Below are 24,420 nucleotides of genomic sequence, written 5' to 3'. Positions count from 1 at the left end.
CAAGCTGGGTCTCCTCCCGGGAGTTCTTAATGCACCTCATTTTTGAACATAAAGGAAACTTTTACTTTTACCCCTTATCAATTTCAACTGTCACCGGAAGGCCATAATCTTGGTCTTGTCATACCAGGAGAACCACCCCGGGCCTGTGCCATCCCTCTGACAAGAATAGCTTCTACATCTTTAAATCATTGGCAAAGTTACTGAGGAGAGTAGCATCAAGGATGAAGCAATACTCAACCTCATCATTATAATAATTAACATTGATTTAGGTCTTAACAAAGTGCTTTCACTTATAGAGTGATATTTAATTTGGTTCTCAACAACGAGATGGATGACAGCTAACATGTACTGAGCATTTACTTGATGGCAGTTCTTATATGTCTTATGAGTTTTACCTTACTTAATTCTCCCAACAATCCTATGAGGGAGGTAATGTTTTGACCCTTGTCTTAGAAAGGATAAAAAACAAGGTTAAAGAAGTTAAGTCATAGGCCGGGCATGGTGGCTCACGCCTGTAATCCCAGCATTTTGGGAGGCCAAGACGGGTGGATCACCTGAGGTCAGGAGTTCGAGACCAGCCTGGCCAACATGGTGAAACCCCATCTCTACTAAAAAATACAAAAATTAGTCGGGCATGCTGGCAGGCACCTGTAATCCCAGCTACTCAGGAGGCTGAGGCAGGAGAATTGCTTGAACCTGGGAGGCAGAGGTTCCAGTGAACCGAGATCGCGCCATTGCACTCCAGCCTGGGTGACAGAGAAAGACTTCATCTCAAAAAAAAAAAAAAAAAAGAAGTTAAGTCACTTTCCCGTACAAAGTTCCAGGAGCAAATGAAATGGCTGGGATTTGAACTTCTCTACATGCCACTCTGAAATGTGTGTCTTTACCTAATACGCCAGCACTGAAAGGTGCAGAGAGTGGATTTGCCCAAATCACAAGCTTTGTAAGTTGTTTCTCCAAGATTCCAACTCACAGCATACTCTTAGACTCCCTCTCCCTTTGGACTAACAAGAACAACCCAGCCAACGATGTTCAGCCAGGTGCAGTAGAGCATCCTGAAACAAACCCCATCAACGCCCCCTCACGCTCCCTGTGTGGTTCACAGAGCAATCGAGAAAGCCTTGGGGAAATGAATGAGTATGATCCTTCTTCCTTCAGGCATCACCCTGCCCATCAGCCCAGCCACCTACCCAACTGTCCATACAAAGTTTTCTAAGAGAACCAAATCATTTCAAAAGATCTTGAAGTCATCTGATATATAACTGAAAATGCTCGACTCTAAAGAAATCTGAACACAGGCAATGGTATCTGTAATAGTTCGTCCTCGCACTGCTATGAAGAAATACCGGAGACTGGGTGATTTATAAAGAAGAGATGTTTAATTGGCTCATGGTTTCACAGGCTGGATAGGAAGCATGATGCTGGCACCTGCTTGGCTTCTGGAGAGGCCACAGGAAACTGTCAATCACGGCAGAAGGTGAAAGGGGAGCAGGCATCTCATATGGCGGGAGCAGGGGGAAGAGAGAGAGGGAGGAGAGATACCACACTTTTAAACAACCAGATCTCACGATAACTCACTCATGATCACGAGAACAGCACCGATGGGATGCTGCTCACACAAGCATGAGAACCCCACCCCCACGATCCAGTCAACACTGGGGATTACAATTTGACATGAGATTTGGTGGGGACACACAGCCAAACCCTCTCTGTATCTATGAAAAGTAGAGAAATCTGGCCGTACACAGTGGCTCACACCTGTAATCCCAGCACTTTGGGATGCCAAGGTGGGAGGATCACCTGAGGTCAGGAGTTCGAGACCAGCCTGGCCAACATGAAGAAACCCCATCTCTACTAAAAATACAAAAATTAGCTGAGCGTGGTGGTGCCTGCCTGTAAGCTCAGCTACTTGGGAGGCTGAGACAGGAGATTCGCTTGAACCCAGGAGGCAGAGGTTGCAGTGAGCTGAGATAGAGATCGTGCCACTGCACTCCAGCCTGGGCAGCAGAGTGAGACTCTGTCTCAAAAGAAAAAAAAGAAGGAAAGAAAGAAAGAGAGAGAGAGAGGGAGAGAGAGAGAGAGAGAGAGAAAGCAAGCAAGCAAGCAAGCAAGAAAGAAAAGTAGAGAGATTTACGTAGATTAGAGGGACAGACCACCGCCATGGCACTTTTGTGCTGGGAGCGAGCATGCCAAAGATGGCTCTCCACACCTGGGTAAGAGTTCAAAGCCTTTGTGACCAGGGATACTCCTTGGCCTTATGTTTGTCAGCTCCTCTTTTCTTCTTCAACTTGACTAGAGGAGGAAAATGCTTACGTCATTGTATTGTAATTGCTGGTCTAGGTCCTCCTGGTAAGACATTCAGTTGGAATATCCTAACAGCTACCTTCTTTATGGGGCTTGATGCCACTGCAGGAACAGATGGGCAAGGAGAACCCAGGAGTTACTGTGGGAATTGGATGCCCAGCTTAAAGTAATTGGGAGCAGTATGGCAGGAGCCATCGGAACTCAAATGAATCCAGAAGTTGGTGTTAGCATGATCAGCAACAAGCCAAGAACTGGGGAGTTCCTGCAGAGCCTGGATGAAAGCCTTTGTGTAACAGCTTGGTTTTTAACAGCATTCCTTTCCCTTGAAAACAATGTCATCCTTCACCTGATAAATCAGGTCTCAACAATTCAAGGAAGAAATATACCATAAATGTTGTAGTAATGACAATCTAGGAATTCCTGCATAAATAATTCATGTATTAGATCCCTAGTAGGTTAAAAAAAAAAAGTTCCAAGTATAGCAAAAAAAAAATTATTACATACATCATTTTTAAATATAGAAATTTGTTCTTGTTTTGGGTTTGTTTTTGTTGTTTTTGCGATGGAGTTTTGCTCTTTCGCCCAGGCTGGAGTGAAGTGGTGCCATCTTGGCTCACTGCAACCTCTGCCCTCCGGAGTTCAAGTGATTCTCCTGCCTCGCCTCCTGAGTAGCTGGGACTGCAGGTGTGTGCTACCATGCCTGGCTAATTTTTGTATTTTTAGTAGAGACAGGGTTTCACCATGTTGGCCAGACTGGTCTTGAACTCCTGAACTCAGGTGATCCACCCACCTCGGCCTCCCAAAGTGCTGGGTTTGCAGGCATGAGCCACTGTGCCCGGCCAGAAATTTGTATTTTTATGATTATATTGCCCATGGTTTTTTTTTTTTCCAGTATAAATGTAATCACTTAACTGACAAGGCAACTAAAATACAAAATGTATAAATAAAACAATTTCTATTAAGAAAAGGAAGGAAGGGAGGGATAGGAAGAAGGAGAATGAATTATTTCTTAGAAATCAGTATGCCAAAACTGGTTTTGATTTTTGAGACTCTTTTTAAAAAGTATTGTGAGAATTCTGAAAACTCTTAGCCCCCTTTTCTTTCATGTTTTTCTTCTAGTCGCCTCGTTCCTGAGAAATGTCATCACAGTGGGTTATCAGCCAATGGTAAATCGTGACCTCTTCATCTCCAAGGGTCTGTGTTCTATTTTCCATTGCCTTAATTCCTCTTCATCATTCAATGTGTCAGCCATCCTTTTCCTGGTTAATGTACTGTTTTCTTTCACAGTCCCCTAGTCTCTTAGTAGTCAAGATTCACTGTCAAAAATTCCTTGTTAGGCCAGGTGTGGTGGCTTATGCCTGTAATCCCAACACTTCAGGAGGCCAAGATGGGAGGATCACTTGAGGCTGAGTTCAAGACCAGCCTGGGCAACATAGTGAGACCCCACCTCTACAAAAAAATTTAAAAATTAGCCAGGTGTGGTGGTGCATGCCTGTAGTTCCACCTACTCAGGAGGCTGAGGCAGGAAGATCACTTGAGCCCAGGAATTCATGCAGTGAGCTATGATGGCACCACCACACTTCAGCCTACGTGGCAGAGGAAGACCCTATCTCTAAAAAAATTAATTAAAATATAGTAAATTCAAATGTCCTTCTCGGTCTCTGTTATCTTCGCTGCTCCTCTGTGAACATTACTTAAATTCCATTATAATTTATACTAACAGTTTAAGCAGCTCCACTCCAGAGAATAAAATTTGGAGTTCTTCTCACACTACAAAGACCTATGTGACCTGGCCTTCTGTCCTTGGCCCGATCACTTTCCCCTTGTTGACAGTGCTCCAGTACCCTGGCCCTTCATGGTGGTCTCTAAATGAACCAGACTTGTCCTCTTCCTAGGGCCTTGACTCTCCCTTCCTGCAGGACCTTCCTTCAGCTTTTTGCATGGCTACCTCCATTCATTTAGCCCTCTGAACAGGTGTCCCCTCCCAAGAGAGGCCTGCTTAGACCATGCCTTCCCCAACCACTGCACGATCTTACCCTGTAAGTCAGCCCTGCTTTCTTCATCACTTACCACTAACTGGAATTACATTATTCAATTGCCTTGCTTATTTTCTGCCTTTCCCCTCTCTCCACCCCATTTCATGGGAGAATCTCATTGGTTTTAGTCATAGAAGTTTTGTAGGTTTTCAGTAAATATGTGTTTAACGACGGGAGGGAAGAAAAAGAGGAAGGAAGGTAGAGGGAGGTGGGAAGGGAGGGAGGCAAGGAGCAGGGCAGGAAATTCCATTCATTCATTCACTGAACATTAATGGGAAATTCCTAGTGCCAGACTTCATGCTGGAGGCAGGGTATGCCCAAAGCAATGAGCATGGTGCCTCTCTATCGCGAGCCTCCATAGGCGCTTTTTCTGAATGAATGGAAAAGAAGGCACAACCCCTACCTCCTAAATGAATACACATATTATCATATCAGTAGTCAATATTTAATATTATTCAACTAATTTCTCCTTGTAGTTGTTTGCAAGGCTAAAATAGATCTTATTTTACCTAAGCAACCATCAAAATGTGAATAAGATGGTCTACAAAATGGTGAAGGCTTAGAACATAGTCTAAAATCCTTTTTCTGGCTTTTCAAGCCTTACCCAAACTAACCTTTCCAAACCCATCTCATTACCTTCCCAACATACACTCTTAGTTCTAGAAAATTCCTTTGGCATCTCACAGGCCCCAGACTGTCTTCCTTGCCTTGGCTCACACAGATGGGTGAAGGGGCAGTATAGGAAGGAGACAGTAGTGTGATCTGAACCAGGCAAGTGCTGGGAGTCCCAGCCCCTTCACTGAGCAGTTGTTACTGAGCAAGCCCACTTCATGGGTCTATGCCTCAATGTCTTCTCCTGTAAAAAGGGTTGAGGGATAGGACTTCACTCAGAATTGCTTTTGGATTAAACATGATCCATATACAGTCCTGGGCACAGTGTTTATCAGGCAATGGTTCATAAGCATTAGTCATTCTTACCTCATCACCCCTCAACCAGGACACCCGTCTTTCCCCATCTCACTCCGTGGCACCTATTCACTAAACTCACTTGCCCCTAACCTCCATGAAGACGAGCTACACCTCCCCTAAACTCTTACTCAGACACTGATGTGTATTGTTACTAATATGAGCTCTCCTTAATTAAACTGCGAGCTTCCTGAGGGGAAAAATCAGGTCCTGCTAGCACAAAGCAAGTTCTTGAAAAATCCTTGATTAAAGAGTGTATGATAGAGCTAAAAAATTGGAATGCACAATTCATTCTGCTCTGGTGCTTTAAATTAATATTAAATATGTCTGTAACATATAAATCCTAGACTTTCACATTTAATCAAAGTCTGAATCATAATGAGCAGCATTTATGAAAGGGCAATTAACAGATTCCCAAAAGAACTGGAAATAGTAAATTGCTAATAGCATCCTTAAGGTTTTGCTTTTTGCTCTGATAAATTAAGTAATTTAATAATAGACGCAGTGTGAACCAAAAAGAGCACAGGCTTAAAAGGCAGAGGACCTGCGTTCTGATCCTTGCTCTGCCAGCCTGTGACTCAGCACCAGTGACTTATCTGCTCCGAGCCTCTGTTAACTCACCTCTTATGTGAGAAGCTGTATTCACACCACTGCTTGTCAGAACACGTTCCTAAAATCCTTATGGTTCTATGCATGAAATCTGACTTCAAATTTCATTTTTAAATATATCATAGACTATTTACAAACAAAAACAACATATACATACTCTTAGCAGAAACTGAAAATTCATTATTTTGTGCAGCCTTGAGCTAAAGTTTCTGTTTAATAAAGTGCATTACAAAATTGTAAAATGAGGTGTTTAAAAAAAAACACATAACTGTTTGCCACACTTATCTGGGTATATCAGTGTTTGCTTGATCTAGGCAATGTAATGAAATATAGAAAGAACGAAATAATACATGATTACATGTGTCTTTCACAAAACTAAATTTCAAAAGTTTGTGTTCACCAAAAATAAGCTTAATTTATTAAAAATAAATAGTTTATCTATTTCTAAAAAATGGGTTTCTGGATAATATTTTCTTTGCTAAAAAGTAAACATCTCTTCTACATAATCTTAAGGGACCTTAGAACTCTCACATTCCATAAAATTATAGTCTTAAAGCCTAATAGAATCTTACAGTTTAAGATAAATAAACTTATATGTTTAAAATTCTCATTAGATTCATCAGTGTTTCCATCTTTAACTGATTTTCCTATACTTTAAGAGCTAAAATAATTCCGTGAAATTTCAATATAAAGCAATACATATATAATATATAAAGCCTTATATATTATTGTTCTAAATCTCCAGATTATTCCAGTTCAGTCTAAAATATTCTGTTTTTCTCAGGATACCTCTCTCTGCTTGAATTTTCTTCATTCTCTCAAGTGAATCTGTCCAAAAAAATGTTGATTTCTAACTAATTCATCACAAGTAGAAGCTTCTGTCTTATACATATTGCATCTAAATTTTAGAAACATCTTTGTATTCCTCTAAACTTTGACCCCCTCCTATATAAATTAGAGTGGTTTGGGAGGGGATGAAAACTAGCCTATGGACTTTAAAATAAATATAGTTTACTATGATAATATTTTCATTTCTAACTCCAATTGTTACCATTGATTAGAAAATCAGCCCTGTCTGAGTGTTCACATTGTCCATTATAGAACACAGGAAAGAGCAAGGTGAATTAGGAAGAGGGAAACAGGACATGGGTTTTATTTCAAAAGAGCCAGTGGGGACATTACAGGAATCATTTGATAGAGATGCCTATTCAGTTTTTTATCACACCACACACTAGTATAACCAGGAAATGCAAGGCACTCTCTGCCTACTCTGCCTAGCCTACCAAATTAAATCTAATTTATTTCATAAAAAGACCTAAGGCATATAGTCATCTGAATGACTGGCTCTGTACACAATGAATTCCCCAGAGTATTAATAGGTTTGTTATAGCCTGAATGTTGATTTACTGAAAGTGTCATTCCAGCCTATGCATATTGATTCTCAAAAGCTAATATGTGACCAAAATGCTTGGTCTGTCAAAGCTGTCACATGAGCTGGTCTGACTGGTTCCTTTGCCACTGATGCTAGTCCGACCTGATTTTTGCCTCAAAGAAGCAGGGGGAAGCCGGCGGCAGCAAAGGCAGGTGGTTAGGAGCAGACACCTTTGAGGGGCAGGTGGTTAGGAGCAGACACCTTTGAGAGGCAGGTGGTTAGGAGCAGACACCTTTGAGTCAGAGCAGTGGTGTTCAGTTGCCAGCGATTTTGTCCCCAGGGGATATTTGGTCATGTCTGGAGATAGTTTTGGTCATCACAACAGGGCGATGCTTCTAGCATCTAGTGGGTAGAGGCAGGGATGGTGCCAAACACCATGCAGTGCCCACAACGGGCCCATGAGAATGGCCTGGTCTCAAACGTCAGTAGTGCTGAGATTGAGCACCCTGAGTCAGACTCCCTGCGTTTAGTTCTGATGCCGTCCGTACCCACAGCTTGCTTTGGGAAACCTTCCTAAGCTTCCCAAGCGTCAACTGTCTCATCTTTAAAAAGAGTGAATCCCATGTCCTATTTCACAGGGCAAAGATGGTTGTAAAAATGAAACTAATCAGTGCTTACTAAGCACCTGGTACGCTCCCTAACACGTAACATACCCAGTGCATCTTAGTTATTGTTAGTAAAGGAAAGAATGATACAAATAGCAGCAACAAGAAAGGCTTTCTTCAGGCTGGATGGCCCATCTAGAGGTTTCCAGTGCGTCTCAGCATTCCAAGAGGACTTTGGTTCAAAAGCCAGTTATAGGCGTTCAGAAAATGGCCATGTGCAAAACCCAGAAATTTTCTTTAAGCTGAAACCCTGCCAGGCAGGGTCTTTTTTTTAATTTTTCTTCAACTTTTCATTTTAAGTTCAGGGGTACATGTGCAGGATGTGCAGGTTTGTTATATAGGTAAACGTGTGCCATGGTGGTTTGCTGCACAGATCAACCCATCACCTAGGTATCAAGCCCAGCATCCATTAGGTATTCTTCCTGATGCTCTCCCTCCCCACAACCCCCCAATAGGCCCCAGTGTGTGTTGTTCCCCCATGTGTCCATGTGTGCTCATCATTCAGCTCCCACTTATAAGTGAGAACAGGCAGTGTTTGGTTTTCTGTTCCTGCATCAGTTTGCTGAGGATAACGGTTTCCAGCTTCATCCATGTCCCTGCAAAGGATATGGTCTTGTTCCTTTTTATGGTTGCATAGTATTCCATGGTATATATGGACCACATTTTCTTTATCCAGTCTATCACTGATGGGCATCTGGGTTGATTCCAAGTCTTTGCTATTGTGAACAGTGCTCCTGCCAGGATCTTACTATGCTACTCCCATACCTTAAGAAATAAGTAAAAGAGGTCACAGTGAGTAATAGCCTATTTGAGCTACTAATGTGCTCTCTATTGGGGATGAGGGGCATTAATGTAGATGTCACCTTTAGGGATGTGACGTGAAGTAAGGATAGAATTGTAGCTTATTGAAGTTTAGTGAATTCTGTGGAGGATCCATGAGTTTATACACTGGGAATTAATGCAAGTCCATATTCTATGAGCTGTGACCCCTTTCCTGACCTTATAGATGAGGCCTGAAAGTTCATGAAGGCAAGCATCCTGGGGCTAATTAGCACTTACGCATGACAAGCGTTTCAACCACGCTCAATCTTTATCATGGATTTTCAGGGGGAAGCCGACATGGAGCACTGTGAAACATTTTTATAACTATTAACCAGTGCTTTGGAGTTGGCCTGAAATACAAAGCCAATTCAGTCAATTAATGCATAGCTATGAAAATAGTTATCTCTATTTCACCTAACTCTAAGCATCTCTGGCGAAGTCTCATTAACAATGCATGTTTTGTTTTTTTTTTTTTTTGAAACACAATTGTTAGTTGTCACGAGCCAGAAAGAACATTTATCCACAGAACACATAGAGAGAAATTGCTGAGAAGTCCCTTGCATCTTCTCCCTAGCATACTTTTACAAAACCAAATTCACTCTCAAACTTAAAAAGAAGCCGAGGGAGAAGGAAGAATTCTGTACTGCCAGACTTCGTGATTAAATTTAGTGAAGATGCTGAGAATGTCTGTGGAAATTCTCAAAAAGCTATGAAATGTTAAATATGCCACAGTTACTAAAGTCTAAGCTAAAATACTTAAAGTGCTTATGAAAGTCATATTGTAAGTCTATTATAAGATGGCCTTTTGTTTTAATACCAAAGAGTTGTGCAAGTCCTCTAGGAAACCCTTGTAAAAATTCAATTAACCTTTGTGCAGAAAAAAACAAGACCCAGAAACAATGCCAGAATTGGGGTCATTAACCACGTGCTGGCCTCATGGTGGAGAACAGCCACGTACTCAGTTGAATGCTCTGAAAGTCAGGCTAGCTTGCAGGGAATTAGCCGTAACATAGAAAGCATTCTTCATGCTTCCCTGCCCAGCTAATGTGCATTGTACTTTGTTCCCATTTTGTTTTCTAAAACATTCCAAATTATGTAGAGAAAGTACGTATTTAAAAGCCAATTCTCAAACTAACTAGCTAATCTATGGCTGCTTTCTCCCTTAAAGAACTTAGTCATATTATTTCATGCATCTCTTCATATTCATATTGATGACAATGTTTTCTTGACCTAAGAGTAGAGACAAGGACAACTTTTTATATAAGCTTCCTGAGGGAGATTGTTTTGATCCTAACAGAACCTAACACTGCACGCTGGCATGCTGACAAATATTCTTCACACAGTCAATAGAGGTCATGAGAACCTGGTTAGTAAATGTTTGCCACACAGTTCCTAAAGCATTGATATTGGAGCCATAGAACTTTAAATGTATCATTTGTTGTGAAATCTAGTTGAGTAACATGCTTTAAATTATTCTTGTTTTTATGTTATCTATTTGAATATACAGTTTTCACAAATTGATAAGTTTTGTGAACAATTTTACTTGAGATTGTTTCTTTGAAAGCCACCTACATTTTTCATTGTAAGTGACTGCTGAATTCATCATTGATACAGTATGATGTTGTTGCAGTCTCCCCCACTCCCCGCAAAATGAACATATTTATGGACCAGTGTGGCACTAATGTTCTAAAGTGACTCCAACAAACTCAATCCTTGTTTCTTTTGGCTTCCCCCCTCCCTCCCTTCCTTCCGTCTTTACTTCCTTTCTTCCTTCCTTCTTTGAAAAATTGCCCAAACTAAGTTTATATGAAGAAAAGAAAACGACAGAGGAATTGTGCCAATTCACTAATGTGTTCTAGGGCACAATCAGTAAGAACAATAATAAAGTGCTCAAACAGAGTGATAGGATTTCATCTTGAAACTCAGGATTTAATGACAGCTGCCTTTTAAAATTACCAGATTCGCTACCTACCCTCTTTGTGCGGCAAAGGTTCTTTTTTATCTTGTTTGTTTTTGTTTTTTTGTTTGTTTGGGTTTTTTTTTTGTTGTTTTTTGAGATGGAGTCTTGCTCTGTTGCTAGGTTGGAGTGCAGTGGTGCGACCTCAGCTCACTGCAACCTCTGCCTCCCAGGTTCAAACAATCCTCCTGCCTCAGCCTCCAGAGTAGCTGGGACTACAGGCACACGCCACCATGCCCAGCTAATTTTTTGTATTTTTAGTAGAGATGGGGTTTCACCATGTTGGCCAGGATGGTCTCGATCTCTTGACCTCATCATCCGCCTGCCTCTGCCTCCCAAAGTGCTGGGATTACAGGCCACCCAGCCAAAGGTTCTTTTTATTGCTTTTCCTGATGCCTTCTGCCCCCTGTACTGGGTACAGAGGTAGGATATGTTGGGTGGGAGTGTTGATAGGAATTCTTCAGGAAAAACCAATGTGATTTTAATTGGTAGAGCCCTTTCTAAAAAGAACCTTGATACGGTTTGAATAGCTTTTAAGGAATATATAGAAAACAGTTCTATGGTGGCATGTAATATTTTCAGTTCAAAACACCGCCCTTGACTGGAATATGCCAATGTTCTTTGTGGCATCTGAAGTCAGGGGCAGTGCCTGCCCACTTCCACGCGCTGCTGCTTGGAGCCCGCATCTCGTGCTTCCCTCAGGAACCCCCTCTTTGTGGCTGTGAAGCGCTTTTCTCCTTGCCCGGTTACCATGGAGAAAGCTGCACCATCAGCTTTCCTTTCCAGTTACCAATGGGTTGTTAGCACACTGCTTATGAAAATGGTTTCTCTAATGCTAATTAGTTATAGCAATGAAATTAAAAGCGGTGCCTGCTTTTCTTTATTGATACTTTCAGCATGTGCTGAGGCAGGTATTTCAGATAAGGCCTGAAATTACTAATTATACTTTCTGGCAAGAGAAAACATTCACTTAGCATGTAATGGGTTAGACGTTAACTCTTTCTTACCTTCCGTTGAAGGTTCCGGTTAGGTGATTTCCTACAAAGGAGACGATATTTCCTGAGTCTCGTCTGCTTCCTGTAATAGTGTACTTGGCTCCTTGTGCCCCAAAGCCCAGAACCAGGAATGCACAAAAGACCCATCATCGCCGTGTTATTAATACCAATGGAATCAAACTCTCGCTTCTGGCATTTTGTGAGTCTGCTATTTTAAGCAAGCTGTTTAAGCTCTCAATTTTCTCATATGTGAAATAAGAGAATTAAGATTCTTTTCCAGGATTGTTGTGATGGTGGAATAGGAAAATAGGGCCAGCTTGGAGTGTGTGACCTGTACAGTCACACAGGGACCCATACTCACAGGGCCCCATACTCACAGGGCCCCCCAGAGTTTGAGGCTCTACTGCTAACATCTTGAAATGCTAAATCATTTTTGAAGAAGGGGCTCTGTGTCTTTGTTTTGCACTGGGCTTCACAAATTATATAGTCATGATCAGATAGGAAAAGCTGCAGTGATAATAAATACTCCAAAATCTCAGTGGCTTCACCCAACAAAAGTTCATTTCTCACTCATGCTATGGCCTGCACACGGCTGAAGGCTGCCCTCCTCATCAAGGCCGAGGCTGACAGAGGCTAACCTTCACCTGGGCTTCCATGATCCCACACCAGAGGGAAGGGAGCAAGGAATTGTGTGCTGGCCCTTAAAGCTCTCACCTGGATGACACTTGTCACTGGTGCTCACAACTCTTTGTCTAGAGCAAATCGTGTGGCCTGGTCTAACTTCAAAGGAGATGGGAAGTGCATTTCCACCTTGCACCTGGAAAGCAGGGGCTAGGGAAGTTGGAGACCAGCCCCACGCTGTCACAATACAGGGAGGGGGTGCCCCAGTGACCCCGGCTTTGTGCAAGCCACCCTTCAGAGGGCTACATTGTAAGATTCCAGTTTTCTCCTAAAACAAAGCCAAGCCAAATTGCTCAAAAGTAAAATCACTTACCTTTTAAAAGAAGCCCTTAATTTTCTCATTTTCCAAGAAGTTCAAGATTCCCTTGACTGTCATCTTCCCCGGGGATACAGCATATGCTCAGAAAGTTAATGTTGCAGCATCAGGATTAAATCCTTTCCAGCCAAACTGAGACACTGAAACCAGCATTGCTGGTTCCCTCATTACACTTCCTCAAGATGGAAATGGCATTGCTGTTTGCGTTCTGATTATAAAATATAAACGTATTATTATAACGCATTCAAGCAAAATGAAAAAGTAGAAAGTTAACATAAAAAGCTAAAACCAGTAAGATCAGGAATCTCACTACTTATTATTACTTATCTTTCTACGCATGTTAGGATACATACCCACACTTGAAACTTTTTAAACTATTAGTATTATTATACATGTGAATGCGTAGATAGTGTTTTATGAACTGCTCTATTATGGGCATGTACGTACTAAATATATTGATAATGATGCTATTTTTCAAATGTCATCATTGTGCGAAGTAATCACCTACCACACAACAATCATATGGCATACAGAACGATTTAATTCCCTGTCCTCAGGCCTCAGTTACAGGTTCTAGAGGCAGCCACTTAGCGTTGTTATTCCGGAAATTTTCTGCACATCTATAAGCAAATATATCTTTTTTCTTTCATCCAAATTGTTACACTCTATGTATAAATTGTTTTCATTGTTCTATAGTATTTCATTTTATGAAATATCATTATTTGTTTAATGAATTACATATTTATATGATGACTATAGCTGTATCATTGCATTAGTATATCCACATAAAACTTATTTACTTGTTTATTTGATACATCATTTTTGTTTTGTTTTTGCCACAAGGTCTCACTCTGTCACTCAGGCTGGGAGTACAGTGGCGCAATCTGAGCTCACTGAAGCCTCAACCTCCGAGGCTCACGTGATCCTCCCACCTCAGCCTCCTGAGTAGCTGGGACTACAGCACCCGCCAGCAGTCTAGGCTAATTTATTGTATTTTTTTCTAAAGACAAGGCTTTGCCATGTTGCCCAGGCTGGCCTCAAACCCCTGCACTCACATGATCCACCCACCTCAGCCTCCCAAAGTGGTGGGATTACAGGTGTGAGCCACCGCACCTGGCTGGCCACATCATTCAGAATTTTTTGAAGAAGCCACATAACAGCTATTTTGAGAGTTAAATGAAATAATCCTTTGGAAAGTATTTTGTAGATCAACTATCACGTGTGTAACTATACTGATGGTAAACAGTAATTATTTTACCATATGTCCTATCTACTTGTGTTATTTTATTAATAAGTGCAATAATATAATTCTGCATCTACAATGTGTAAATCTCACATTCCAGTGGAAATCATACTGTAAAGAGAGGCATAATACATGTGAAAAAGAGACACATAATTGTGGAACTATAGCATGAGAAGTGGTGGGAGCCACACTACTCAGTTTGCCCGAGGCAAGCTGCTTTATGCCCATTGTTCAGGAGTAGCTGCTACTATGTTCCCTTTCACTCTCAAATTTGTGCAGTTGAACAATAAATCATATTGTCATTTGATTTATGAGTAAGTCAACCAGGCCCCAAATCTTGAAAGAGACATCCTTAATCTGCCTGTGTATATTGTCATTTTATTGTCCTCAGAATAGCTAAAATGGAACACATTGCAACTGCTCCTTGTTAAATTAGTTCACTGTGATACAGCTCAGGTACAACAGTTCATTTGCACTTTACACAAATCTGTTGATTTAAAGCCACTTTTCATGCCGCTCTTTCCTGCTTCGGAGACTGGTCACCGTCTTGTCCCTCTCTCTTCCATCCTGCCAGGCTGATTATCTTCCACTCCAGATTATACTGGGAAGCAAGGAAGGCCTGCATGAGCCATCTTCAATATATTTGCTACCATTATCAGGATAGTTACATTTGTAATGCTTATGCATTCTAATAACATGATGTATCTATTTAATTTTCCTAATTTCCCATTTGTGATACAGAAAACTAAAAATTATTTCTAAAAAGTATTCTGAAAACAACTTATCCTTTCACACTTCCAATGATTATCCACCAAACAAAGTTAATTTTCTTCTATGCTGCACTGAATTAAGAAAGGCCATCTTCATCACCTTGATTCATTAACCTTATCCTAAGGAAAAGTACCAGTATTTTTTTTTTTTTTTTTTTTTTTTGAGATGGAGTTTCACTCTTGTTGCCCAGGCTGAAGTGCAATGGTGTGATCTCAGCTCACCACAACCTCTGCCTCCTGAGTTCAAGCGATTCTCCTGCCTCAGCCTCCGAGTAGCTGGGATTACAGGCATGCGCCACCACGCCCGGCTAATTTTGTATTTTTAGTAGAGACGGGGTTTCTCCGTGTTGGTCAGGCTGGTCTCAAACTCCCGACCTCAGGTGATCCGCCCGCCTGGGCCTCCCAAAGTGCTGGGATTACAGGCGTGAGCCACCGCGCCTGGCCAAGTCCCATTATTTTTTTCCATCACCAATACAAGCTGCTGATCGCCTGCAAGAAGAGTCACTTCATGTTTTTAATACTTTTAAAGCCAAATATCTTTTCAAAATGCTGGGTAGGAAACTACACAGGAACAGCATTCTCTGATAATTAACCACACTGGTGAGTTAAGTGCTGTTGGCTTTTCCTCAGGATACCTCACTCTCCAACATCATCCAAGTTAATTAGTAGACATCATGCGCACTTCCGTGCCTGCCTTACTGCCTCATTAGAACTGCATGCACTGGTTTGTGTCCAAGCCATTTCACCTCAGCTCGCCCACCAGTTATTCTGTTAGCAGCTCCTGTATGCTGGCTCTCGGTTTCCATTGCCTTCCTTTTCATGCTGGATAACGTCTTCACAGAGGATGCGAGACAGCAAAGCACAGTCTTATTTCGTTGTAATGACGGAATGTCCCAGTCAGAGCCAAAGAGTGTAGAAATTCCACACTAATTCCAGCACATCTCCAGTGTTCTCAGAAATTGATCACCGTGTGACTAAACCGCCAGTGTCAAAGAAACAAATCGGTGGGTCTTCTGCCTCCCGGCTGCCCTGACTTCCTGACAACTGTTCTTTTCCTGGGAGCCATTTTTAATGGCCTTTTTAATCACCATCATCAACAGTGGGGAACTCTCAATAACATCTTAAGCTTTAAAATGTTTTTGAAAGTGAGTTGGAGACGCATAAATATTTAGATTTTCTCGAGGAAAAGTGTCTTAAGTGTCTGAGTTCTAAATTTGAGCCAAGTTTTCTTTGAAAATGTATCCCAATTACAGTTGTAAATAGTAATCCCACAAACAAAAGCTTGGGGGGGAAGTTACTAAAAACAGTTGAATTCCCTAAATGTTGATTTCCCCACACATCAGAAGCAGCAGCTTTTTTTAGGATGTAATTATTTTCCTGATATACATTCTCACACTCCTGGGAAAGAGTTTTAGCCATTTTGTACTAGAGATCCATTTGGCAGTTTGATGAACAGTTTGGACACTATCTTGAATAATTTTTTTTTTTTTTTCTGAGACAGAGTCTCGCTCTGTCGCCCAGGGTGGAGTGCGGTGGCATGATCTCGGCCCACTGCAAGCTCTGCCTCCCGGGTTCACACCATTCTCCTGCCTCAGCCTCCTGAGTAGCTGGGACTACAGGCGCCCGCCACCACGCCCGACTAATTTTTTTGTATTTTTAGTAGAGACGGGCTTTCACCGTGTTAGGCAGGATGGTCTCGATCTCCTGACCTCGTGATCCGCCCACCTTGGCCTCCCAAAGTGCTGGGATTACAGGTGTGAGCCACCGCGACCAGCCTATCTTGAATAATATTTTTAAATATATAAAATATATAAGATTGAAAGGAAAATGCAGTTATCAGAGTAATAAAAAGAAATTCATGGTTTTTAATATGTGTTTCTTTATGAATGAATTAAATAACAAGTCAGGCCAGGAACAGTGGCCCTTGCCTGTAATCCCAGCACTTTGGGAGACCGAGGCGAGCAGATTCCTTGAGCTCAGGAGTTCAAGACCAGCCTGGGCAACATGGCAAAACCCCGTCTCTACAAAAAAATACAAAAATGCCTCAGCTACCCAAAAGGCTGAGGTGGGAGGATCACTTGAGCCCAGGAGGTCAAGACTGCAGCAAGTTGTATTGCACCGTGGCACTCCAGCCTGGGCCACAGAGCAAGACCTCGTCTCAAAAATATATGTAAATAAAAATAACAAGTCAATACCGTGCATTTAAAATATAGCAAGTTAAAGTAAAACTTTATTGTTTAAAGAAATACCAGTGCAAAGAACATTTTTGCTGAGTTTACCTGGGAACAATAAACCATGCATGAGAATGAGTACCCTCCTTCCTCGTGATGACCAAAAACAAATCGTAAATGGGAATACTGGAAAGCAACGTGAATGTCTGGGTCACCAGTGTGGGAAGAGGTGACTGCATTCCCCCAAGTTGGCAGCTCCATCACACCAGTTGATAGGACAGCAGCGATCACATGCAATCTACTATAAGTATAAGTAATAGTGGGTCAGGCGTGGTGGCTTATGCCTGCAATCCCAGCACTTTGAGAGGCAGGCAGATCATGAGGTCAAGAGATCGAGACCATCCTGGCCAACATGGTGAAACCCTGTCTCTACTAAAAATTAGCTGGGCATGGTGGTGCATGCCTGTAGTCCCAGCTACTTGGGAGGCTGAGGCAGGAGAATCACTTGAACCCAGGAGGCGGAGGTTGCAGTGAGCCGAGATTGCGCCACTGCACTCCAGTCTGGTGACAGAGAGACCTCATCTCAAAAAATAAAAATAAGTAATAGTGGGCCTGGCGTGGTGGCTCACGCCTATAATCTCAGCACTTTGGGAGGCTGAGGCAGGTGTATTACGAGGTCAGGAGGTCGAGACCATCCTGGCCAACATGGTGAAACCCAGTATCTACTAAAAATTAAAACAAAAAAAAAGTTAGCCAGGCATGGTGGCGGGCGCCTGTAGTCCCAGCTACTCGGGAGGCTGAGGCAGGAGAATGTCATGAACCCACGAGGCGGAGCTTGCAGTGAGCCGAGATCACACCACTGCACTCCAGCCTGGGCGACAGAGCGAGACTCCATCGCCGAAAAAAAAAAAAAAGTAATGGTGAACGTAGTTAGTATTTCGAGGTGTCTACAGCTGCTCTAAAATCATACGAAAATATCTGTGATTCTCATCTATGACTAAGTCACAGATACCACTAACACTACTGATATTCATACCTATATTTATAACTGAAGGAAACACTAAACTTCAGGTAGGGATTAGTGATATTAAATATATAATTAATTACCATCCAAGTTCACAAGCTCCACGGACTCGTGTTACCAGTCTCAATCTTATAGGAAACAAGAGGCTCGGTCTATGGTTGGAGCAGGAAAGACAAGATGAAGGAGAATTACTATGGGGTAGCCAACAAGGTAAGGGTTATGAAGAGCCATTACACACCAGGCCCTGTGCTGGGCACTTCCGCGGAGTAGCCAATTCATTCCTCACATGACTGCACCATTTACTTGTACATGGTACTAGTAAACAGTGGCGCCATAATACAAATCCATGCCACTGCAGGAGAGGTGGAGTGACTTACTGGTAAGTTTGGAAAGAATAAACTGATCATGCTCCACGCCCATTTTTTTCTTGGTAGCAGATGCGCTGCAGAGAACTTATATTCTGCTCTGTTTTTCGAGGAAGTCTGGCTCTGCCTAAGCCGGGGTGGATAGATTTCCACAAGCATAAAATTTGATATTAGAAAACCCACTAGTCTACATACACAAGTCATGCCCTCCATCCTAGCGATCTTGTATATAAAAATGCCACTCCACCTGCTCTCCTTTCTTATTTACTTATTTTTCTATTATATATAGTTAAGGTGTACAACATATTTTGATATATTTATACATAGTGAAGTGGTTACTATACTCAAGCAAATTAACATACTTATCATCTTCATGGTTACTTTTTTCATACGTATACAGTAATAGCACCTAAAATCTACTCTTTTTGCAAATTTTCATTATACAATATTATAATTATAGTCCTCTAGTACATTTCTAGAATATTTGTCCTACCTGTGACTTTGTATGCTTTGACCCATATCTTCCCATTTTCTGCCACAATTCCCCCCACCACTTCCGGTAACCACCATTTTATTCTGTCTCTATATATTTGACAGTTTTTTTTAAGACTCCACATGTAAGTAAGATCATGCAGTACTTTTTTCTGTGTCTGGCTCAGTTCACTTAGCATAATGTCCTCCAGGTTAATACATGTTGCCAAAAATAGTAGGATCTCCTTTTTAAGGCTTGATAATATTCCATTATATATATATGTATATAAATAAATTTATGGATATATAGGTATCTATATATATAATGTTCCCCTCTCCCTAATATATATGTATATAATATATTCCACAATTTCTTTATCCATTCATCCTTTGATGCTTACTTAGGTTGTTTGCATATCTTGCTATTGTAAATAATGCCACAGTGAACATAAGAAGGCAGCTCTGTGAGGTGCAAATTTTACTTCTTTTGAGTATATACTCAGCAGAGGGATTCCTGGATCATATGGTGCTATAGTTCTATTTTTTTATTTTTTAAGGAACCTTCGTACTGTTTTCCATAAAGACTGCAACAATTTACATTCCCACCAACAGCGTGTCGGGGTTCCCTTTTCTCCAACCCTTGCTACCACTTGTTATGTCTTTTTGATAATGGCCATCCTAACAGGTATAAGTTGCTATCTCGTGGTTTTCATTTGCCTGTGCTTGATGATCAGAGATGTTGATTACCTTTTCATATGCCTGTTGGCCATTTTTATATCTTTTTTGGAGAAATGTCTATTCAGGCTCTTTGTCCATTTTTTAATCAGGTTATTTGGGGTTTTTTGCTATTGAGTTGTAGGCATTTATTTTACATTTTGGATATTAACCCCTTATCAAATACATGGTTTTCAAATATTTTCTTCCAATCTGTAAGCTGCCTTTTGATTCTGTTCATTGCTTCCTTTGCTGTGCAGAAGCTTTTTAGTTTGGTGTAGTCCAATTGTTTATTTTCGCTTTTGTTGCCTGAGCTTTGGTGTGGTATCCAAAAAGTTATTGCCAAGGCGATGAGGTTTCCCTGTGTTTTCTACTAGGAATGTTATGATTTCAGGTCCTATGTTAAGTTCTTTCATCTATGTTGAGTTGATTTTCGTGTATGATACAAGCTAAGGGTTCAATTCATTATTTTACATGTGGATATCCAGTTTTCCCAACACCATTTATTGAAGATATTATCCTATCCGGATACCATTGTGTCTTCTTGGTGCCTTTGTCAAAAATTAGTTGACCCATTTTTCTTTTCAAGCTGAGACAGGGATAGTAGGTGTCATGGACTGGGTTTCCTTAAACTCCAACACCTTCTGCAATTAAGACTTGCTCTCTTCTAAAGGCATCCATTCTATTTTCAAACAGTTCTGATTTTTACAACATTTTTCTTTATATCTAGCTAAAATCAACCTACCTCTGTTGTCCTGGGGCACTTGGAAGCCTTAGTCCTTCTGTGAAGGGCTTATCCTTCAGTCATTAAAGCAGGCCATGAAGAAGATTACCAACTCTACAAAACACCCTGGTCCAAACATGCATGTGTCCTTCCCTCTTAACATGGTCAAAATACTAGATTAGGTTTTTCAAAAATTTTTCAAATGAGAGAGAACTTCTTCTTCATAGGCTTCAGTATTTTTTTTAATGTCTCCCAAAGTTGATATTGAAATTAAACAGATTCCAAGTGAGGTCTTGCCACCACACAGCAAAAGAAAACTATCCACGCCTTCAGTTTATGCTGTATTTTTCTATTAGTGTTACCTTAGATTAATTTAATCTTTCATAGATGCATTTATTGTATATTAATTCTCTTTATGACACAGGTTCTATTAAGCTATAACTCCCGCAGCCAATATAGCTGTTACATATATTCTAGTACTGGGATTTAAACTCTTCTCTAAAAGTCGGTTCTGTTAATCTTGTTAGATTACCCAGTGATGTCAGACGGTGGGGGGATGTTTTTGAATTCTGATTCTGTTTCCGATAGACCATCCAATTCAAGAGCATATAGAAATTAGTTCATCATTCTGTCAAGGTCTATCTTCAAGTTGTTAATGAAAGTGCCTAAGAGGATACATTCTTCATTACCCAATCCATATTTCTCCATTTCTTTCTTTTTCATGTCTTGAAGATTTGTTGTTTTGATTTGGTTTGGTTTGGTTTGGTTTTTCATCCTAGTCTAATGCTGACATTATACTGGAAACTTATTGAATATTCATAAGTTTGAATTCATAAACAAATATTTTCTTATTATAAAACTGCTTATGTAGGTGTATATCTGTAAGTGAAATAAAACAACATCCCCATAACCCCAAAACTCAGACATTGCAGACTCTGCTAATGTTTGGCTATATTTCTTTCTAGGCTTTTTGAAAGAGCATTTTTCTAAAGTACATTTTTCACTCTGTTCATTACCTGGCCTTTCTCTGTCTCTCCCTCTGTTGAGAGGGAGTGGTTAGTCCAGTCCTAACATTTGCAGGACCTGGGATAAGAAGACAAGTGTGGGTTCACATGGCCCTCATCTCAATGTTTAAAAATTCTAAATCACACTAGCAAGCTGTTAAATAAAATACATGCTATCCTCTTACCTTAAGGAGTACACCTTCATAAGGACCTTAGAGGCCAGATTCTAACTTAGAATTCTCTGACCCCTCAGAATTCTTTACCAGAACTTAGTGGAACTGGGAGAGTCAGCCCAGACCCCTTCTCTTGTCCAGCTCTGCCCTGCCTAGAAGGTTCTCTGCACACACATAGGCAGACACCCAGCCCACAAATCTCAGATTTGTCCACATCCCCTACATGCGGCAGCCCTTCAGGCAGCCTTCGGGCTCAGGGTAGGCACATCGCTGGAGCAGTCCACTCTCAGAAGGACAGATGGGAGGAAGCTGCCTACACAAGCCCTGAATCAAGCCCAGGCCATTTGGGCAGGGAATTCTGGGGCTCGGGTGCCTGGGCATAGTCTGAAGGGCAAGCATGTGCTGTTGTGGGTGCAGCTTTTTAGCTCCACAGACTCTTTGCTCCAGGAAGAGGGGTGTGGCCAGAGGAGGGCCAGGGCAGAACCCTCTAAGACATAGGACATCTCTTGAGTGGGTCAAAGGGTTAGACTGGGAGTGCTTCTCAGGTAATCCAGAGTGTCCTGCTCTCAGGAAGTTCTGATCCATTGAGAATTACTCTTGAGTGTTCATAATGGGAGTTCCTTCTACCTAGAGGAAGACCTCAGGTCTTCCACCACTCCCAGCTCCAGCAGAAGGGTGATGAGCACTGGGTAGAGCCGTTGAAGAGGGGAATGAAGATTTAGATGAGTGACTACATTAAATAATACCCTAATGGGCCTATGACAGCAAAGGTAGTAATATAACGAAAGCATATAGTCAAACACAAAAATTATGTGGCATAGACTGTACACCATTATTTTAGTGTAGGTTACAAGGCTCAGACTGCCTAGGTTTAGACCCTAGCCAGAGTTCACTTCCTAGCTATGCAATTTTGAGCAAATTAACTTCTCTGTGGCTCACTTTCCTCTTCTATTAAATGGGTGTTTGTTAAGAGTGCCTACCTTGGTGAATTGAAGGAAACTATGTATGTTGGATGCTCAGCCTAGCAATGCCCGGTTCATAGTAAGCACTTTGCAAGCATTAGCTAATTTTTAAGCGGAACAATTATTATTACCACTATTATTAATGCTATGCTATAGCTTCTATGAGAAAATGCAGGCTAGTGGTCCTCTACCTCTCACAGTTCAGTAATATGTGTATTAGTTTCCAGTGGTTGCTGTAAAAAATTATCACAAATGTCATGGCTGAAAACAACACAGATTTATTTTCTTACAGCTCTGTAGGTCGAAAGTCCTAAAGTTAAGGTGTCGCAGGGCTGCATTCCTTCTGGAGGCTGTGGGGGAGAATCCTCTTTTCTCCCTTTTCTGGCTTCTTGAGGCTGCCTGGATTCCTTGGCTTGAGGTCCCTTCCTCCATCTTCAAAACCAGCAAAGTAATCTTCAGGTTTCAATCTCTCTCTCTTTCTCTTTCTCTCTCTCTTTCTCTCTCTCTCAATCTCTCTCTCTCTCTCTCTTTCTCTTGTTCACTGGGCCCACCTGGATAGTCCAGAATTATCTCCCCACCTCAAGACCCTTAACCTACTCATTTCTGCAAACTCTCGTTGTGATGTATTAGTCTGTTCTCACACTGCTGTGAAGAAATACCTGAAACTGAGTAATTTATAAAGAAAAGAGGTTTAATTGACTCACAGTTCTGTATGGCTGGGGAGGCCTCAGGAAACTTACATCATGGCGGAAGGCACCTCTTCACAGGGTGGCAGGAGAGAGAATAGGTGCCCAGTGAAGGGGGAAGCCTCTTATAAAAAAAGTCAGATCTTCTGAGAACTCACTATCACAAGAACAGCCTGGGGGATACCACCCCCATGATTCAGTTATCTCCACCTGGTCCCATCCTTGACATGGTGGATTATTACAATTCAAGGTGACATTTGGATGGGGACACAGAACCAAACCATGAATGCTACCATATTCACAAGTTCCAGGGATGAATACACAGACATGAGGGGGTGGCAGTATTGACTCTTTGGCAGCATTTTGGTGGGGAGTCATTAGGAGATGCATGAAGGAATTTTACTTGGCCTGTAGGGAGCGCCCATTTGTGTACTGCTGGGTTTTAAAGTAAGAGGAAGTTGCCTTGGTTGTAGTCAGCATTATCAGTTAACCAGGTTAGTGTTCAGTATGTCTTATGGGAAGGACTGACAGGTGTATAGGCTGACAGTGAGCATGAGGGCCTTCAACTGTGGCCACAAGGACAACTTAACAAATGAATGAACATACACTGTGCATGACTTTCCTGTCCTTGAGAAGAGCATACCCGAGTCCTCTGAGGCTGGGTCCTCCTGGCAGCTGCATTAGTGGCAAATAGCAGAGTAATTCCCTGGCCATGGATGCAAGGACGGGAGATGGTAACTTAGACTGTGGTGACACCTTCACTTAAATCTGAGCCTTCCTGAAATATGAGTAGTTGAAATAATAGCAGATGACATTGGGCAGATTTCAGTAAAGGATGAATGCGTTTTTAAGTTTCTAAACATGTTAATAAGCTCATGTCAATAAATGGGGAGTGAGGCAAAAATGGAGCCAGGCTGAAGTACCCCCTTGCCATTTAAAGGATATTCTGTAGGATTTGACATTTATTATGGTTGACTTTTCAAGGCTGAGTAAGTAGTCAGTGGTTTTATTCTAGTCCAGCCTTCTCTGGTGGCTGCCATAATTAATTTTAGCCAACAAGGACAACAGAGAACACATAACCCCATAATCGAGTGACTTAAATAAAGCACGTGTGATGCCAACCTTGGAGCCAATTCTTGCTTGTCCCTGTATTTATTCTGTAGACTTCAGCTTCTAGCTCATGAATTTCACTCAGTATCATTTTACTCAACCCCCTGAGAATCACTGTGTATTCCTGGGTTCCCATTCAGAATGGACTGTCTCAGTTGCCCTTTTATGACCAAACTATAATAAGAAATTTTGTTTAACTGTCCAGCCGGAAAATTCCGTCACACCTCTTGTTATTGTTGGGGGAGGATAGATTAAAGATGATGTCTTCTCTGGGGCCTTG

General features: G+C 41.5%; 1 protein-coding gene and 1 long non-coding RNA gene across 6 annotated transcripts in view; one reads left to right on the top strand and one right to left on the bottom strand.

The window, feature by feature from the left end:
- Positions 1–24,420, top strand: part of PRKN (parkin RBR E3 ubiquitin protein ligase) — a 1,379,176-nt gene that overhangs the window by 1,233,168 nt on the left and 121,588 nt on the right. The gene's annotated exons all lie outside the window — the stretch shown is intronic.
- LOC134758688 (uncharacterized) lies at positions 8,380–21,437 on the bottom strand. 2 transcript variants are annotated; one of them, XR_010134134.1, is made up of 4 exons: positions 21,395–21,437; positions 12,721–12,931; positions 12,441–12,543; positions 8,380–8,717 (listed from the first exon to the last, which is right to left on the bottom strand). It is a non-coding gene; the product is annotated as an uncharacterized lncRNA (long non-coding RNA). The 2 variants fall into 2 exon arrangements; XR_010134133.1 differs by lacking the exon at positions 12,441–12,543 and adding an exon at positions 9,012–9,124.

This window comes from Gorilla gorilla, chromosome 5 (assembly GCF_029281585.2).
Source record: "Gorilla gorilla gorilla isolate KB3781 chromosome 5, NHGRI_mGorGor1-v2.1_pri, whole genome shotgun sequence".
Classification (NCBI taxonomy): Eukaryota; Metazoa; Chordata; class Mammalia; order Primates; family Hominidae; genus Gorilla; species Gorilla gorilla.
This window is presented reverse-complemented; position numbering and strand designations above follow the sequence as displayed.